Source organism: Mus caroli, unplaced genomic scaffold, assembly GCF_978045245.1.
Source record: "Mus caroli unplaced genomic scaffold, Mus_caroli_1 scaffold_16, whole genome shotgun sequence".
Taxonomy (NCBI): Eukaryota; Metazoa; Chordata; class Mammalia; order Rodentia; family Muridae; genus Mus; species Mus caroli.
This window is the reverse complement of record NW_028227271.1, coordinates 37,921,425-37,941,658: the sequence shown is the minus strand read 5'-3', so window position 1 is coordinate 37,941,658 and position 20,234 is coordinate 37,921,425. Positions and strand designations below refer to the sequence as shown.

At 42.4% G+C, this 20,234-nt stretch overlaps 1 protein-coding gene and 1 long non-coding RNA gene across 2 annotated transcripts in view; both read right to left on the bottom strand.

Moving 5' to 3' along the window:
* Positions 1 to 20,234, bottom strand: part of Kcnq3 (potassium voltage-gated channel subfamily Q member 3) — a 284,191-nt gene that overhangs the window by 143,213 nt on the left and 120,744 nt on the right. The gene's annotated exons all lie outside the window — the stretch shown is intronic.
* Positions 4,735 to 10,683, bottom strand: LOC147000763 (uncharacterized). The gene is made up of 4 exons (XR_015045652.1): positions 10,581 to 10,683; positions 9,092 to 9,234; positions 8,548 to 8,600; positions 4,735 to 4,797 (listed from the first exon to the last, which is right to left on the bottom strand). It is a non-coding gene; the product is annotated as an uncharacterized LOC147000763 (long non-coding RNA).

Here is a 20,234-nt window from a genome sequence, read left to right as displayed (position 1 = left end):
CCAGCTTTAGTCACTTCTGATCTTAGCATATCCCCCAAAACAAAAGTGAAAAAAAGAGTTCAGCCAAAGCATAAAATCAGGGATCCACCATGACATGCTGAATCCTCAGAGATATGTCAGTCACAGAAAACATCCCAACAGGGGCAGAAACACAAGAAACATAGGGGTTCCATCTTCATATCTTGGGCTACTTTATTTGTCTCTCACTGCAAACGGATGGACCCATGACAGTGTAGAAACAGTAGCTCCCACCACAGTTCATCAAGACCACTACAAGGAGCAAAGTCCTGAGACTTAGATTGGGCACTGTGCACGTAAATATTACAACTGCCCATCTAGAAGGAGCTGGTGGTGGATGAAGCCAGGGAGAAGCCTGTTTATTGTTGTTTATTGGCTAGTTCCAACCAAGAAAAATACTTTTCTTAGATGAATTGAGACAATCAAATGGCGATGGTGGAACCTAGTGATGGAACATGCTGAGTGGAAAGAACATAATGATTTTACAACTGGATATAGGAGAACCCTGTTGCTATGCACTGGAAGTCACAAGGGGATAACTCATGAAAAAGGAGCCAAGCAGGAGAAAAGGTAAAATTATAATCGGGAAGATGGAAACAAAGGTCCATCCCCGAGAACCTAAGGTGAACTACAAGGGATAGCTTTACTTATGGAAAGAATAATTATACATAGACACACAATTCTGTGATATTTCCCAGGTTTCTATGGTCAGTCTATATTTAACTGGGTAATTTATGAATTTATGAAAACAGTTGTTTTCCCCCAGTTCTGGACGATGTAAAGCTCAAGTTGAGGTGAAGAGATCTGGTGAAAGCTTTTCTGGTTGCATCCTGGCACAGTAGAAAACTCTATGGCAAGTCAGCTGTCTGTTCCCTAAGACCACCTGATAGCAGCATCCCTATGTTCAGAAGAGTGCAACTTAAACACCTATCAAGAGGCCTTACCTCCCAACATAGGTAATTAGAGGCGGGTAGTCATCAAGCCAAACCATCAGTGTTCTTACAAGAGGACACATTGTGAAAGCCCACATGAAGATGGGGCAGAGATTAGGAGGAATGCATCTGCTAGTCACGGAGCCTTGATAGTTTCTAGCAAGAAAGGTAGTTCCTTGCTTTCAGAGATTATAACTGAAAATTATAATCTGGAAATTGTTTCCAAAACCAGGATTTGGGAGAATAGGGTGACACAGGGGCTGCTACCCTTGTATAATAACCACCCACATAGCCCAGAGATCTAAGGTACAACCAAACATGAACAGAATGTCAATGGAATGATTTCTAAAGGTACTCTGATATACTCATAGAGTGGAGACTAGCATAACCATCGTCAGAGAGTCTGATGGGAGCAGATACAAAGAACCACAGTCAAACATATGATGGAGCTCTGTGAATTCTGCAGAACATGGGGACAAAAGATTGTATGAGTCAGAGGGGTGAAGGACACAGTAAGAAAAATCCATAGAAGCAACTAACCTGGGCTCAGAAGGGCTCACAGAGATAAAGGGACAATCAGAGAGCCTGTATGAGTCTAATCTAGAGCCTCTGCATATATGGTATGGTTGTGTAGCTTGGTACTTTGGGGGGACTCCTGACAGTGAAAGCAGGAGCTATTTTTCACTCTTCTGCCTGATATTGGGGCCCTTTTCCTCTTTCTAGGTTGCCTCATCCAAACTTGATGTGAGAATATATAACTGGTTTTATTGGAATTTTATATGCCATGATTAAGATTGATATCCCTGGAGGGCTTGCCCTTTTCTTAAGGGAAACAGAGGAGGAGTGGGTCTGGGGAGAGGGGAAATAGGGTGTGGCTGGGAGGCGAGGAAGGAGGGAAAACAGTGGTAGGGATGTAATATGTAATATGCCAAACAAGAACAAATAAATAAGAAAAACCATTGAATATTTCTATCTCCCTAGAAAGTTTTATAAGGGACATTTTGAAAGATGAACTCACAGTGACTTAAGCAATGTTCTCAGGAGCCACAAGGGCCTAAAATCATCAAGGCAATTAATTGTTTGCATCAATAAAGCATTTGATCAAAGTCATTTTCCACTCTTGGAAAAAAAAAGAAAAGGAAACTGTAATCTGAGGCTAGGTAATTGTGTTGATATTAGAGACTATCTTGTGAGCCATGAGACAGGATCCAATTAATGTTCTTGAAGAACACAAGGACCCACATTATCATCACAGTAACTTAATATCATCCTTTCAAAAGCTATAACCAGGAGAATTAGAACCAGAAACAGGATTTCAGCTTTTACAAACTTGGAGATAAATGTGCCATTGGAGTCAGCAACCCAAATGTCTCCTGTAGCAGAGGCAACGCTTACTGAATAGTCAAGCAGCCAATACATCCATTTCCACTCTCCCTGAGTTCTCAGCTGAATCTTCCCAGTAACATGATTAGGGGGGGGGGAATTTGATGATACAGCAAATGAACAGAGAAGAGAGGAAGAGGTGCCTAAGAGTTCAGAGCAGAAAGCAGAGCACCTGTGTGTTGACTTCTGAGTCACATGTCACAAACATCCAAGTGACCACATCAAAACAGAACTAACAAACAGCAAACAGACCAAACCTAGACATCAGAACTAGTAAAGTAAGAGGTTGCCAAGGGGCTGCATCCTAAATTAAACAGACACTCCACGTTGTGGTACTTCCCTTATGAACAGTTAGGAAAGGTTAAATCAAAGCGAATAACTCCACTTAAAGCAGTAAGATCACCCCAACTACAAGTCCAGCAACTACATAAAGAGGGGAAAGAAAGTCATGACATCAGGGTCAGATGTATGAAGACAGAGCCAGGTAAAACACCATCCTGAAAAGGTGGCTCAACATTTTTATCAGTTCCCAGTTAATTTAACTTCCTTCCAAACCTAGACCTTTTTGTGGAGATATGGTTTAATGGATTGAATCTAAATTAAATTTGCGAATAAAATACCAGAAAGTTTAGGAAAACAGGGTAGCAAGAGGAATCTTGTCCTGAAAGAAAATGACAGTTACTCAGTGCCATTAGTAATAAACTAGGAGAGTACAGAACCTGTTATTTGTATCACAAGGTGACCAAGAGCACCAAGGTAATATCATGAGTTCTAACAACAGTGTTCTTTGATGTTTTCAAAGGAAATCTAAATATGAGCAGGATTTTATCAGATGCACAAATATGACAATCCTCATAACCAGCAGAGAAGGTAAGCAAGCATGCTGAGGTATAATTGGTTGGATAATCAGGAGTGGGAGAAACAAAAAAGAAGAACATGAAGTTAGAAGTTGGATTCCATGTCACATGTGATGGACATCTAGCTGAAGAATGACTCTAACAGACGGGTGACATGGACAGGTTAGGATCTGGGGATCAGCTGACTAGCTGGTATTTTATGTGAGTTGGTTCGGAGGAGCTGGAGAGATGTGATATTGACTGTAATGACCAGGTTTCTGGAAGAAACCTAGCACAGTAGGCTGAATTCTCATAGAGCCAAGAGAACGGGGCAACAGAGCTGAGAGCTGCTCAGCCCGGAGATAGATCAGAAAAAGGGAATGGTAGGGCATGCATAAGGCAGCATGAGAAGTTTTGAGAACAGAAGAGGGAAGGTCTTGGCCTTCGGGGAAGTTCAAGAAGGATCTCTGATAGAGAAGGAGATTCCTGGGGAATATTTAACACATGGAACCGAGGGAGCACAAGCTTTCTCTTAGCTCAGCTTCCCCAAGTCACAGCTCAGCTCTTTTAGCCCTGTGACGTGAGAACCCTTCCCTAACCCAACCCCGATTTTAACTGTCAAATATCCACCTTGAAAGAGAAGCTAGAGTATTTCACGGCTCTTATTTGGGGGATCTTTTGAGTTGTAATATGTAATATGTAATATGTAATAACATAAGTAGTTTCTCTAGGAGTTCCTACATTTCTTCAAGTCTGAAAATAACATTGCCCATGTTCTTTCTTTCTTCCTTCCTTCCTTCCTTCCTTCCTTCCTTTCTTTCTTTCTTTCTTTCTTTCTTTCTTTCTTTCTTTCTTTCTTTCTTTCTTTCTTTCTTTCTTTCTTTCTTTCTTTCTTTCTTTCTCTCTCTCTCTCTCTCTCTCTCTCTCTCTCTCTCTCTCTCTTTCTTTCTTTCTCTCTTTCTTTTTTTCACCCTCCAAGGGCAATCAGCATCCTTTATTTTTCCTCTATCTGAAATATTCCTATTCAATTAGCTAATTTCTCCCTGAAGTCATATCCTTCACTTTAATAAGAGGAACACGAGACTGCTCCATGTATTATTAAGCTTCATTTCAGGCTGAAATTGAATTACAAACTTCCAGTAGCTCCTCTCTGGATCGCAAGCCAGAGGTCTATGATTCATGCTTCCGACCGCCTTTCAATCTTCTGGAAGCAGTGGGAGAACTGTCTTAAAATAGACTGACTGTAGCTCAATGAATATTTGTGGAAAGTCTATAATTCTGGCAAAATTTTGGGGATTTTTTAAAAAAACTAACAATGACCCCTGAACAGGGAGGCTCCTTCGATTTTTAATGTGTGGGCTGCTGTTGGTTTCTTTGCTTTCTTTCTGTGAGCACAGTGGTACTCTTAAGACCTCCATTTATCCCCAGAGGAGGTACCATGATTAAAGAGGTTGCTTCTATCCAAACACTACCATTTCAGTGGTACAATTGAGCACAAAGTATGTCAGTACTATCCTGTTCTAACAGATTGCATTCACATGCTCATCTGGCCTATGCCCCTTGAATGATCCCTACCTTTCTTCTGATGAGCCTGATGATGACAGCCCCTGTCTCATCTCACAGTGTGGCTGTTAGGAAAGAGAGAGGAAACAAGTTAAACTTAGAGCCCCACCTTTGTCACATGCTTGGCTCTGTGACCTGGGGTGCGTTGCTGATTGACCAGGGCTCTTATTCTTCACTTGTCAAGTAAGAAAAGGTAGAGTTCTCTGGACTTGGGTCACAGTGAGACTCCTCCAGGATCCTGGGAAGGTTCTGGTACCCCATCCATCCCAGGACAAGGCTTCAAGTGTCATAGTATCATACAGTCTGAGGTTAGGAGCTGCTGCAGACCAGCTGTGTGGCCTTCTGCAAACCATCACTTTCTTTAAATTTGCATACTCAATGCCAGAGTGAAGGTACAGGATATTATCAGTCACTGAAAAAAAATTGCTTCCTGTCAAACCTGTAGGACACTGTGTTAGACACGGAAATGGTCTCACCTCTGTTAGAATGTGCGAACCCAGGGATCCAAGCTTTCTAATATTTAATGATAATTAGATCTCTTGACCTTGGAGAAGTACCTTGGTTTGGTAAAATGCCCATTAGGAACAGGAAGCTGGCAAGGGATTGAGAGCAACTGTAATGACCACTAACGACTGGGAGGCCAAATCACAAAGAGACTGAAGCCTAGTCTTACATGAGGGTTCTGGATAAGTTAGCAGAGTAAGGTCAGCTAAGAGATCTAGAACCAGAAGTCCAGGGAAGAGTATATCTGGGGAGGGGTGGGCATCATGGTGGTACTATTTCCCTGCCTAATCCAGCATTAGGAAGTATTAATAGATGCTGAGTCTTCCCATCAAACCACACAGTTCTATGTTCTGGGAGGCACTGAAGCACACATAGTTTGGCTTGCTTACTAAACTGAGATCCACGTATTTCAGATAATACAGTTTGAGCCTGGGTAGAAGAACTGTTTTTCTGTCACTGTCTTTTACAGACATTTTTCTTCTTAATCCTACAAAACTGAAATTAATGAAATCACAGACACTGCCTTCCCTTAGTGGGGAGCTTTCAGATATCCCAGAACTTAATGTAAACAGGAGGCAGTCTTGCTCTGACCGTGGAGTCACTGGAAGCTGGGAGGTGAAACCTTATTTAGTTCCAGCCTGTGTATGTGTCAGGTGGCAGTAATCATATCATTCACCTAGCACCTAGCACCAGGCAGACTCAGTACTTCCTGGTGAGTCACATAAAACAATCAATCAGTATATGGAAGTACCTTAAACACCCCTAACATCACAGCAGACAGCAAAGGCTGATTTCTCATCCGTCTGAGACAGGCTGCCCAGGATGCTGTAGACCCTGAGGGTGGTCTGACCCTGGTTTGATGGCCTCTACTAAAAAGAGCCCCTGAGCTCCCACTAGGAAGCAGCGGCTTTGCTGGAGGTGACAGATGATAGCTTCAAGTCCCCCTGGATTCTGCCTTCCTTTCATGCCCATCTATAATCCTTGGATCATTGACACAGCATGATGTAATAGGCTTTCCATTGCTCTAATAGTCTGGCCTGTCAGGGTGGATTTATCTCAGTATGTGTGGGGACATGGGGCCTGAAAACTGCTCAGGGCTTTGTGGCAGAGGACCTTTAGCAAAATGAATAGTTTACTTAGACCACTTTCCTTGACTTATGCTTTACTTTCTTGGTTCTCAGAGACTGGCTCTTTGAGCCCTGTAACACCAATGGCACCCAGCTGCAGGCAAACTTAACTACTCTCTTGAATTACAGTATATACACACACACACACACACACACACACACAAATCCTATATAACAACTCTGAGTTCTAATAAGCCCATGGAGTTGATGTCAATAAAACTAAAATCAGTATACTCTAATAGTATGCATGTGTATGTACACACATACACACACACACACACACACACACACACACACACACACACGCAGATACAAACACACACACATATGCATGCATAGTGTGTTGCATCTCTCTCTCTCTCTCTCTCTCTCTCTCTCTCTCTCTCTCTCTCTCTCTCTCCATATTTTACTAAATGATTAAGGCTGTTCTGGGGTCCTAGGGACATCATTAGACCTGCTGCATCACACTTACAAAACCCATGACTGTATACAAGTCACTGCACTTTCAGACCCATGTTTGCTCATCTGCTCAATGGGAGATACAGGAGTACTTGAGACCATATAGGTGACGAGCTCTTCTTATCTTTCCATCTCAAGACTGGCTTTGTCCTGTGGGTCAAGTACGACCTAGCTGCCATTATACCGATGTGGAGGCTGGGCTCAGGGAGGTCATAAGGTTTGCCTGATGTCACAATGCTACCCAAATCCAGATACTCAAGTTCCCTCCTGGCCCCAGCCAAGTCACTTCTGCTCCTCCAGTTCCCCACTTGTAGTCAGGGAAATCCTGACAACTCTTTTCCCTCCGCCTATTTCTGAGGCCAAATGGGATCACCTCACACTACCCTGCGAAGCAGCCAGAGTGCAGGTCTGGCAGGTCACCCAGCACTTGCTAATAGCCCCCTGCTCAGATCCAGTGCCTCTGGAGGTACAGTCACCAAGCAGAAGAGGGGAGACATGATAAGGGATCTTGAGCTGCTGTTTAATTATAACAGAAAACTAATGAGCACTGGTGCCTGGTGCAGCCTGTCCACATTCACAGCCTGTGGCTCCTCTCTGCCACCCACGCTTTCTGCTTACTTGACCTGTTGGAGGCCCTCTCTCACTACACTGTCGACACCTTCCTCCTTTTCCACAGGAGTGTCAGCAGTGGCTTTATCACTGCCTGACTGGAGTCATACTGAGCAGCTGAGGGTAGGAGTGAGCAAAACCTCACAGGATGCCTGTAATTCCAGCACTTTGGGGCAGATAGATTCAGCAGGATAGGTGTGAATTTGAGACCAGCCTAAGCAACAAAATGAATGATCCTAGCCCAAACCAAGCCAAACCCAAACCCAAACCCAAACCAAACCAAACCAAACTGAACCGAACCAAACCAAACACAGGACAGACTGTGAAACCCATCCACAGAGATTTCAGATCCCAGTGATCCAATGTGACATATGGTCTTCATGTTTTGTTTTGTTAAGCTCAAGTGGCAACGATGTTGAGGGCTAGGGTCACTGAGAATGCAGTTAGTTGTCTGGAAATGCATTATCTCATTTCAAAAGATGTCATTTCAGAAGTTGGTCAGTCATGGGAACTCCTAGTGGCGAATATAAGTGTTTTTCTTAAAGCAAGTTTCCAGCCTCTTTTGGAGCCTGCCAACATATTACCCTGCCTAGACCTATTTATTCTGCCCTGGTTAATCCTAGCTTTGTCATGCTATTTCACTCTGTTAAAACTTGGCATGCCACTAAGAGCCTTTCAGAACTCTCAGGCTTAATCTAAAACCGATATATGCTCCTTAACATTATATCCTGAGACCAAATCCATCCCTGAAGCCCACCTCTCCTCTCCTATCTGTCCTCATTTCTGAGGCCACATTAGGCTTCATGCTTCCATCTGTGTCTCTGTCTCCATACACACACACACACACACACACAACCACACACACACATGCATCTCAGGGAAGCTACCCCACTGTTATTTCATGAATGAATTCTAGATCCTACAGGACGAAAACAAAAATGTCACACAAGACCCATCATGTCATCTGGGCTCTTAAATAGTTCATCTTGCTTCCTTGTCACACAATATAGTATCTCCAATGTTATTTCCACTGGATCCAAACTAACCTACCTAAATTTCCAGAAAACACCATCTCCCATTATACCTCCAAGCATGCATTCAGGATTTGTTACTCACCAGAAACATCATTCGAATCTGTACAGGGGTAAACAGAGTCTGTTCTTTAAGACCTACGTTATATGGACAAAGGGACAAAAGGGCATCATGGAGAATGGGATAAACAGACAAACCTCCTCATGCTGGCCTCTATCTGTGAAGACTGGCAGATTCTCTCCTGATATCACTACTCGCCAGCCTCAACTGTGGGATCAATGCTAAGGTTACATCTGGATCACAGATGTGATACAGATGAGAACACAGAAGCAAGGAAATCTGCCTTTTTTATGTCTGTCTGATTTTTGTCCAGGCCTGCAATCCTGACAATAACTTGAGCATTGCTTGAGGAATGACGTGATAGTTCAGAAGGCAAACAAAGCAGGATGCAAGAGTGAGACACCTGTGATAGGTACAGGGAAAAAGGACTCACATGAAGATTTTGAAAAAATCTGGGAAATTCTTAGAGTTGTATTAACTAAACAAAAGGGATGGGTAATGTCTGTGATTAGTGAACTATTGTCTAGTTTACTAATGGTTCATTTCTCCTAAGTCTTCTAATACCCACTGTGATGGTTCATCCTGGTTGTCAATGTGATTGCATAAGAGGTCCCTGGGAAGGTACTTCCAGAGAGGAGTAACTGATGGGAGAAGATTCACCCAGAATATCGATGGCACCATCTCATAGTCTGGGGAACTAGATGCAGCAATCTTTAAAAAAAAAAAAAAAAAAAAAAAAAAAGGAAAACATCAGCCAACATTCTCTACCAATCTGCCTGCCTATCTATCTATCTATCTATCTATCTATCTATCTATCTATCTATCTATCTATCTATCTACCTGTCTACCTCTTCTCCCTCTCCATTCTCCTATCAACCTCTCCCTCCCTCTATCTTTCTCTGCTACCCTAGCATGTGAGCTCCTCTGCTTTGTTCTATCTTCCCCACAATAATGACAGAAATGTCTGAAACTGAACCCTCCCTTCTTCTTCTTTTTCTGTGAGATATTTTCTTACATCAGTGAGCTTTCAGCCTCCCCAAGTAGACAGTATAAGCCTCATAATGAAGATTTGTAGAGCAATCAAGACCAGGGCCTAGGAAGACCTCAGAGCAGGAGACTGAATGGGTGAAGCAGGTGCTACAGGATTCACCAGAGCAGAAACTCAGAGCCAGGTGCGCAGAGAAACATCTGCCTGACTCCCTCATTTCCCAATATTCAGTGAGTGGTGGGGAGTCAGTGAGAATGAAAAAGTAGCTCACTGAATCCCCAAGCATATGCAGAACAGAACTGAGCTGGCTCTACCTTTTATTTAAATGTCAAACAGAGGGTGATCCGACTGGTACGTCAAATTGTGATTCCCACACAGGGGAGGCTTTCAGACATCAAACAGCATGCACAGGAAGACAACATGCACATCTATACTTGCTCGTCCAGCTCAGAACCATCTGAGTGGGAATTTTGATGGAATCATGGCCTCCCATGATGTCATTTCCCCATAGAGAACTCAATATTCACACACTGCAGAGGTTCTTGATCTTGGTGACCCAGGCCCCTGGTCTGAGCCTCCTTTGCATGAGTTTATGAGCAGGCAGCAACATGCTGTCTGGTTTCTCTGACACTATTGTACCACTTCTTGACTCTATGTCTTGCTTCTGAGTGCCATTCCGTCAGTCTGTGACATACCTCTGAACACTTTCCGTCTGAAATGGCCTCCATGCCTTCCAACATTGCTCAGACATCAGCCTAGTTCCAGGAAACCTTTAGTGTATCCAGCCTTTTCCCAAGGGTATAGACAATTCACCCATTTCCCTCTCCAGGTTGGCCTCTGATTCTATTTCTGTGTTACTACTTTATGGTAACACATTTCATTGTGTTTTCTCTTCTATTATATAAAACTAGTTAGTTCTGGAGAAGGGGATCTATTCTATTTATCTGTTACCTCTAAACACAGTATGACCATATTTTCTAGGTGAATGAATGCATGAATCCATAAACAAATGAGTGCAGACAATCTGAGTCTCCACTCTGTCACCTAAGCTAACTCCTTCCTTTCTTACCTGTATGGCACCACCAGCATCCATGTCTCCAAGGAAAGACCCTAGTAAAATCTACTTCCCTGTTTAAGTAAAGAAGAGTAAATGCAATTTAATATGAGGACTGAGCATAACTCTTAAATAATGTCAGTTTAATATATATTCATAGAAAAATTTCATGCATGCATACAATTTATATTGATCATATCTATCCCCTTATCTCCTCCAATTACCCCAAAACCATCCTTTCTAACTTTATGTATATAATCTATGGCTTTCAACAGCATGGTCATATATCAATCTAATCCAGAAAACCAAACCGTCCATGATGTCTGTCTAAGAACATGTCCAAGTACATTGCTAATTCACTCCTTTTTCCTCTCCAGTTTGTCAGGATAGCATAATTATGCATCTGCACCTAAACGTACACACGCGCATATACACACACACAAACACACACACACACACACACACACACACACACATGGGGGGGGAGGGAGAGAGGGGAAAAGGGGAGAGGGAGAGAGAGAGAGAGAGAGAGAGATCACACTGAGTCCAATTAATGTTGCACATGTGTACAAGCATTTGGGGCTATACATATACTACACAACCACTCATTGAGCGCCTACTATATCCCACATACCACATTAAATTATTTTCTACAGTTTCACTTTCATTTTGCTTGTCTGAGTGTTTGGGTTGCATGTATGCCAGTGTACTGGATATGTGCCTTGGAGCCTTGGAGGCCAAAAGAAGGAAATGGATTCCCTGGGCTGGAGTTACAGGCAGTTGAGAGTTAGGTGTTGGGAAACAAACCGAGATTTTCCGAAAGAGCAGCAATATTCTTTATCCCTGAGCTATCTCTCTAGTTCTATGTATTAAGTTAAATTCTTCACATCCTTAAGCCATCACAGGGTGGACAAACATATTGAAAGTATCACAACCATTTTGGTGGAATAAAGCTAGATGCTAGGAGGCTTCTGGGTCCCAGCTGCTGCCTTTACCTACAAGGTCTTTCCATTTCTCCCACAATTTTGGTCTACTTTCAGTTTTGCTATTTGGAAAGCAGAGCAAGAGGCTTCCCAGAGACAATTCTGCATCCACTGTCCTAGTTAAATTAAAAAAAAAATCAAGAATGAGGGCAACATGTTCCCTGGCCTCACTCCCACTGTTCTAGGATTGCTGCTTGCAGCTCATTGGAACTTTGGAGTAGGTAGAGCCACACCACACACTGGCTGGCTGCCTCTCCACTTTGTCCCCGAGGCCTTGCAGGTGCACATGATGAAGAGTGCCATTGGAGCAGCAGAACAGGAGATCTGCTAATGTGAGGGGCAAATATGGATTTGGACAAGCATCCTCCTGTGGGTGAACTGGAAAGGGCAGTGAGGCTAGGAGAACTGGATTCCTCTAGACTCCAGAACAGACCCTCCCCTACTCAGGGCTTCATCTTTTACAGCAGCAAAGGAGAAGGCTGAATGGTGTTAAGGAGTATACTGTGTACCTCAAAATTCACATATGCCTATGCTATGAACTTTGTGGACTTCAACCTATCCAGGAAGCCACAAGTCTGCACTTATGTCTACAGTGTCTGTGTCTCATAATTCTGCACTCTCTTCTATAATGCTATACTGGTCTTGTCCAATGCTTCTCACCTGGTCCTTTAATAAGTAACATATTAACCTGTATACATATTTTGCCAGATGAAGAAGTGAAGAAACAAGGAAAGGGAGAGGGGAGAAGGAGCAGAAGTGTCTCAGGCTATGTTTCCTTCCTCTGCTTACTGACTATAAAACCAACCACACAACTAAAGTTTATTGTTGACAGCTACTTGTGTTCAGCTGCTTCTGTTTCTATACAACCTGTAAACCACCCCCAACCCCAAAGAATTTTTCTTTCTTTCTTTCTTTCTTTCTTTCTTTCTTTCTTTCTTTCTTTCTTTCTTTCTTTCTTTCTTTCTTTCTTTCTTTCTTTCTTTCTTTCTTTCTCTTTTTCGGCCAGGGTTTTTCTGTGTCGTCTTGGCTGTCCTGGAACTCTGTAGACCAGGCTGGCCTCAAACTCAGAAATCTACCTGCCTCTCCCTCCCAAGTGCTGGGATTAAAGGCATGCACCACCACTGCCAAGCCCAAAGAATCTTAAAATAAGATTCTTAGTTCATGGTCAGTTGACTCTGATATTTGGGTGAGGTTGGACATCACCCAAGACTACCCAAGGTGATTGCTCCAGGTCTCAGGGCAGAGGATCAGGAACGCTGACCAACAAAATATTTTATGTTAGAATACAGACTGTTCCTGCTCTTCAACATACATATTCTACCCCTCTTGTGAAAGTAACCCATTCCTCACTTCATGGGATCTGGTTCTAATCTTCTTGAACCAAAAGGGATGATGGTTTAATCCTTGTATTAAGGGGTCAGAAGTTGCTGGTCTATCTATTGTTTTTATTTTTCAGTACTGGCTGTACTTTTCAAGTTTGTTCTTGGAGTCTTTTTTATCTTTTTCTTTTCACAGCGCAGCTCAGCATCTCATCACGGGACCTGAGGGTCAAGCCATTGGACCAATTGTCTTGTTTATCACCACAAGCCTTTCCTCAAGATGTGCCTTCAATAGGAATTTCCTTCATCTTCCTTATCTCACCCAACTCCTTCAAGAAGCCTTTCTGATAAGCACCAGGAGTGTTTGAAAGTCATATGGTCATCTTTGAAGCCAGCACTTATTCACAATGAGAGGACATCGGATGGGTGGGTGGGTGGATAGATAGATGGATAGGATACAGGTGGTCCATCTATGGATGAAGGAGTTCATGGAAAGATGGATGGATGTATGGATGGATGAGTAGGTGGATGGATGTATGGATGAATGGATGGATGGATGGATGGATAGATGGATGAGTGAGTGGATGAGTGGATAGACAGACTGATGATGAACTGAACTGATGATAAATAAAAGAACAGATTGTCTATTCCTTATAAGAAAAGGTTTTAATTATAGACATCTACCATGGTGTCCTGATAAGAACATCTCTTTGTAAAGAGGTTTCTGTCACATTTAAAGTAAGGTTTGAGCAGTTTCTCAACTTCTCATGACTTGAGACCCAGCTAGCCTTTCCATTCACTTCTCTGAGCCCTGGTAGTATGAGTTAACCTATGGCTCAATAAAAATGTCCAGAAGGAGGGAGTATAAGAAAAGAAACAAGTTTGGGTGAAATATTTTCAGATTTCCTGGCCTTATTAATATGATATCAGTCAGATTTTGCCTTCTCCATAACTGCAAAATCAGGAGAAAGTATCTCAGGAAAAGTAGAAGTCAACACTTCAGAGGATCTGTTTCCTTTGTAAATGTAATTCCTTCTCACTATAAATAGCATAGAAAACAGAAATACAGAGAAGAAAGAAAACTACGCATTACTGAAAGTCTCACTACCTTTAACTGGCTATGTTAGCATTTCATGCATTTTGCATGTGTAGATTTTCTAGGTATAGACATGGTTGGATGATTCGCAGAATATGCTATTGTGCACCTTGATTTTTGTTTTTCCTCCTAAGCACAATAACACAAGCTTTTCCCTACTTTGTACTTTTTGGAAATGCAGAACCAACAACCACATAACACTATATCCATGAATGCAGCACCTTGAAAATTCTCAAAGTGGAGCAGCAGTGGAGACAGATATAGCTAATCTACAGTTTCTCATTTTGTGACTTGGGTTATTTCAATAGTCTTTGCTGTTACAATGTCACAGGAACCTTGTATAAAATCAAACTCCTTCCTCAAATCAATTTCCAAGAAACATAAAGAAAGATCAATATGGGAGAACATTTCTATGGGTCCTAACACCTGGTTACAACTGTTTCACAAAGGACTGTACACTATGCTTTCACTGCAAATTCTGGGATTGTCGATCATGCAATCTGAAGAAGTGAGTCATGTGACAGTGTTTATAACTTGGAAATGTCTAATCCAGGCAGCATAGTAATTAAAGCACAGTCTTCACTTGGATTCTCGAGGTCACTGCCTACTGTGATTGTCACAATACTCTTCGGCAAGGCATGATTCTCTTCACTATATACTGGTTATACTTTCTGTAATCCTATTGCTGTTTCCAGATTTCAAACCGTTGACTTCTTTGCCTACAGCCACACTGTTGCTTGCTCACCATCTATCCCAGGTCACAGGGCAGACTCCACTCTACTGCTGCTTTTGTCTGTCCCACTTGTCATACTGCCCCCTATCTTTCAGTCAACATGGTCTTTCCCAAGTTACAAATTCAGCACCTAGCATCTTAAACACTTGCTAACCACCTACTCCACACTGGGCATGCTTCCTGCTTTCTGTACATTATCCATAGGATATATTACTCATCACCCCTTTTTACACTTGAGGAACTGAGAGAGCAGCAACTAAGGGACATCCAGGGAAGGACAATTACCATGTGCCCTGTAATGGGAACCCCAAAGCCATGAGCCAGTTTCTGAAGCTGAGTACACTGTCCCAATTACCTTCTCTCTGGCCATCTAAATGTCATCTAGCCCAGAAATGTTAGCACTTTCTATCCCTAGTGGCTTATGGGGCTTACCCTCCAGTTCACTATCCCATCTCACAGCCATTAATCCTATCACCTATTACATCATGTAAGACTCAGGCACAACCCATAGCGCCATCTCTCTAAAATGATCACATGCAGATTTGACAATGTATAGGGTTACACAACTATCTGGCCATAAAACTTCAAGTGAGATTGAAATGCATTCCACACTCGATGCTTGCAAAAAGAAAGAAGTTCCCATTGCATTTCTGCCTGTGAAAAATGTAGACTACCCCTATTTTCTACTTTATAAGGGAATTTTAAAAGCTAGTATTTCTCATTGAATTCACATGTAATTCCAATGTAGGAAGACTCTGAATACCCATCCAGAGAACATCCAGTGGATAAACAGATTTTAGGTATAAAGATTGTATGGTTAGAGCTACATCATGGAGGGTGGGCTGAGCCCAGAAGACACACATTGGTCAACCAACACATTTCTTCAAACAAAGCATTGTCCCCAGGGTGCATAAGTCTCCACAGAGGTCTTGAAGTCAGCTGGCCTTGCAGTTAGGTAGTCACAGAGCAAACCCAGATGCGATAGGTAAAGGCATTCAGGATCAACTGTGGTGAGGTTAGTAACTGATGTGTTTAGGCTCATGTCTGGCACATACAAAATACTTAATTTACACTGCTCTGACGAAGTGGAGGCTGATTCTATGCTAGAAGGCTGCGCTTAGAAGATTGACAGAATAAAAATGAGCTTTGCAAAAAGCACTTACCAGGAGAAAAAGCTCATAAAATTCATGTCAGAATCTTAGCTGAATATCTTTTAAAAATCAATCCAAGACAGTGAAGATGGAAGTAGTCTGAGGCTATGTTGAGATGATCTGGGTAAAGGGAAGCTTTGAGTGGTGAGGCCTAGAGAGCCAGGGGGTTAGAGAAACTCATCTTCTACAATATCTCGTCCTTTCAGATTTACTAAAGATCTCTGCTGTGCTGAGCAGGGGGCAGGGGACACTCCTTTACAGCTCTCCTCCACAATAATTCTTCTTATTGCCTAGAAAGAAGGCATTCTACAATAGGTAGGAGATCAGGGATATAGAGAAGGCATCAAGATCACACACAAGTAATGCAAAGTCCTGCTCATACTCTTGCCTGTGTGGGTGTAGAGAACTGCACGCCCTCTGAGGGATCTAAAGCTGAGGGATTTGTGGCGCTTACCCAGAGGTTGCTGGGTAGCTATACAGCACACAGTGCTCTGTAGGAATAGCTTTTCCACCTGTGAGCTGCTCACTTCTGTGTTATTGATGTTAGGGTTTATTAGTGGAAAACCCAGAGTCACCCCAAGCTTCACTGGCTAGCCCAGCCTTCTTATTTGAGCGCACAGGAGTATACAAAGTATTTGTCAACAAATGACCTTTCCTGTTGAGAGGATATTGACACAGAAAAATCGAGTTGTTCCTGCCAGTAGGCAGCCATGGAGGGAGCTGATTCCAGAAGAAACAGTGACTCAGGACAAAAGAGAACAGCTGCAACCTCGTAGCAAAGAGAGCTCCCAAGCTTCTCCAAGAACCTTCCCTTCCTGGGGGCTTATCATGGGAGCAGGGAGAGTGGAAACCTCTGCTGAACCCAGAGAACATCTGCAGGGGCCAGGAAAGAGACAATGGGGTCCAGCTGCAGGGTGAGCCCAGTAAATATTCTGAACCATAGTAAAATAAGCTCCTCTTCCAACATTATAAAGCCCCTGTAACATGATGGGAGACAGCAAACTTGAGGGATCTGGGCTCAAGCCCTGGTCCTACCATTAATCAAGAAGCCACGTGGCTTGCACGAGGTTCTTCTTTGTGGGTCTCAATGTGACTTTTGTAAATAAAGTGAAGGGCAGGACAAACTCTGAACAGGGCTTTTACAGATATGAAAGGCTTAGGTTTGTAAAACAACAAAAATAGTTGTCTACGATGTAAGTCCTCTTTCACAGTTTCTCCTTCATTCACCAACTGAGCGTTTCATCCATGGACACCAGGATTTCAAACTGGGCAACCCAGAAGATCTCCCTGGTGTCCCAGAAATCCAAACAAAGTGAGTTTTTTGTTTTGGATCCAGATGACAGACAATGTAATTTGTCTCCACAGATTCCAAGATGCTTGGTTTGCCTGCTGGTTGGGGACTCTTTTAAGGAGAAGTATCAATTTTGAGCATTGATAAAAGGTTTCCCTCATTGTATCTGCACTGAGGACCTGCAGTGCAATGTGCCAGGACCTGGGTCAGATGCTGTCCTTCAATAAAGTAGCCACAATCCATATTCCATTATAAAATTTAAATTAATTACTCCCCATTTCATGGAGCTCAATCATCGGGAGTATCTGATGGTTAGTTACCATATTGGATAGAGAAGACATGGAACATTCCTGCCAGCCAAGAAACTTCCACTACACAGCTCTGTCTAGGAGGAATACAAAGGAGAGAGAGAGACGGCTCTGCCAGCCAAACCATCAAACATAGCAGGAAAGGTCTTCTTTTCCAGAGCTTGGTATTTTTGTCGAAGTAACCTTAGTCAAAAGCCACTGGTATAGCTCAATGGAGGGGACAACATTGGGAAGGCAGCACATTTGGTCTGTTTCAACTACAAAGTAAGAAGAATTACAGCTCTTCTTGAACTGAAGGCAAATTCTCTTCATCTCAAGGGCTTCAACCCTAAGGGCTTCTTCTCATGCCCGTTCTCTTCTCCTAGACCTCCTGTGTCTTCTCCTATGCTTTGTTGCTCTTTCTTCAGATTGTACCAGAGAGTAAAAAGATGAAACTTCATCTTTTCTGCTCTTGCTGCATCCCCAAATTGTCTTTTTGTCTGAATGCTTTTTCCTCATTCCTAGCATGGAAAGCTGATGAATAAACGAGTAAATGAATGAATGGAAAAAAAATAAATTAATTCATAAATGTACAGAGCTGTAAACTAAATTGGGTACAGTGGCCCATTCCATTGTGGGCATGTTGAAGCAAAACTCTAGTGAACCTCATCAGGAATGCTCTGCTTCCTTGCTCTGTCATCGCTTCTTTCCAAATTCAGTTGTTACTCACTGTAATAGTTGGTTTTAATGGTCTATTTTACATACTATAGAATCACCTGATTCTCAGTGACAGATTTTTATGGATGGCAGTGGCCTGTGGCATATCTGTGGAGGATTATCTTGACTGCATTGAGTTGGAAGGACCTGCCTATTGTGGGTGGCACTAATCCCTAGGCAAAAGATATTGAACTGTATAAAACTAGGAAAAGTGAGCACAAGCATGCACACATTAATTCATTACCCTCTGATCATGACTTTGTGCAATATATGACTAGGTCCATCAAGTTGGTGATTTCTTGGCTCTCCCTCATGACACACTATAACATAATTGTGTGCCAAATAAACTGTTTCTCCATAAAGTCGCTTCTGTCAAAGTATTTTACTGCAGCAATAGGAAAAGAAAGTAAAACACAAGTCATTCATAAATTCAAATGGACAAGACTTTACCATCTTTTCAACACACCCTGCTCTATGCTCTCATATTCCTTGCCTCTTTACCTCACAATTTAATTAGTTTCAAACACTGATATAATTCCACTTCTCATTCATGATAAAAACCTGACCTTGTCCCCATCTCTTGACATGTTTTTGAAGGACCACTGCTCCTGTTGTCATCACAGAAACTGCCAATGAATTGTTCCAGATTTTTCTCCTTCTGTAGTGTTGTATCAGAAAGGAGACAGGGGAACTGCACAGCGCTGGCCAGTGGGCGGCCCTCAGGCAGATCCAGGGCTTCTTGTATTTGGCTGACAAGGCATTTTAAAACTTGGGGGAAGTTCACATCAAGTCCTTGTCTTGTGACAAACCAAGTCTGATTATACTATGCCCCTCCCCACTGGCAGAAGTTAGGAATAGCAGTTGCTCCCTTTAAAGAAACTAGAGTTTGCCAGCCCCCTGCAAACCTTCCTCTTCTTTGTTATTCTTTGCCCTTCTCTTCCTTTTATGTCCAGTCTTATTTCATTATTCCCAAGTGCCCCATGGGTGTTTGTGTTTGTTTCTGCCAGACAACTAACTTCAAAATCAGAATAGAAATGCTTTTTTGCTTCTTCATGCTCATTTTACAAAGAAAGTGGTAAAGTAGCTCTTAGTGTACAGACATAAACAATCTGAACATGACTAAATGACTTGAACACAGATTTTTATCTAGTTTTATTCATGAGCTGGTACCTTATCTCCTCATCATATCCAGATTTATTGCCAAATTTTGTCACATTTGACTCTCTTTCAACTATTTTAGAAGCAGAGTCTACCTATTTAGTGCAGGCCTGAAACACAGTATGGTGCCAATGGATTTATAGCAATACTGTACATTTGTGAGCAGAAGGCAAATTCTGTCCATCTCAAGTACTTTAGTTCCAAGGTCTCCTCTCCTCATGTGACTCCTTTCTGTGCCTGCCAAGCCCACAGGCTTTTCACTGTGGGTCACAATCTCGTGTGTGTGTGTGTGTGTGTGTGTGTCATATGGCCATTTTTGTCTAGGAGCTCTCATCATTCCTATTGTGGAAATTTGATTAATGAATAAATGACTAAAATAAATGACTGAATAAACACATGTCCAAAGAAGTAAGAGTGTACAGGGGTCCATCCCAGTGTGGGTGTAATCCTGTGGACTGGGATTATGGGTGTGGAGCCATGAGCAGGTACTCTTCCAATTAACAGGCATCACAGGTACTTCTGCAAGGCAAATGTGCAGAGTACTGCAGACTTTATCTTCAAGCTGACCTCTCTGTCTGAGCCTGCTAAGCCTACAGCAGTGCAAACAGGGTGTCCATCCAACCTGCTGATATGGCAACATGATTATGGCTTGGACTGCCCTGCTTTTTCATTTCAGGTACCCTTCTCACTCTAATGATGTGCAATTGTATTCAATGGAGGTGATGGCTCTCTTTGTTTCATTTAATCAGTGATTCAGTCATCATAACATTTACTCATTCTTTTTATGCATCAGCCTTTTTAAAAGACTACTCAGTACTCCATATTCTGGAAACAACATCACACTAAATGCCTTCTTCGAGTTGTGTTTAGAAGTTCACGTTGCAGTTTGCATAATCTATACCCTCAACACCAAGCTGGGGTGGGGGTAGGGTAG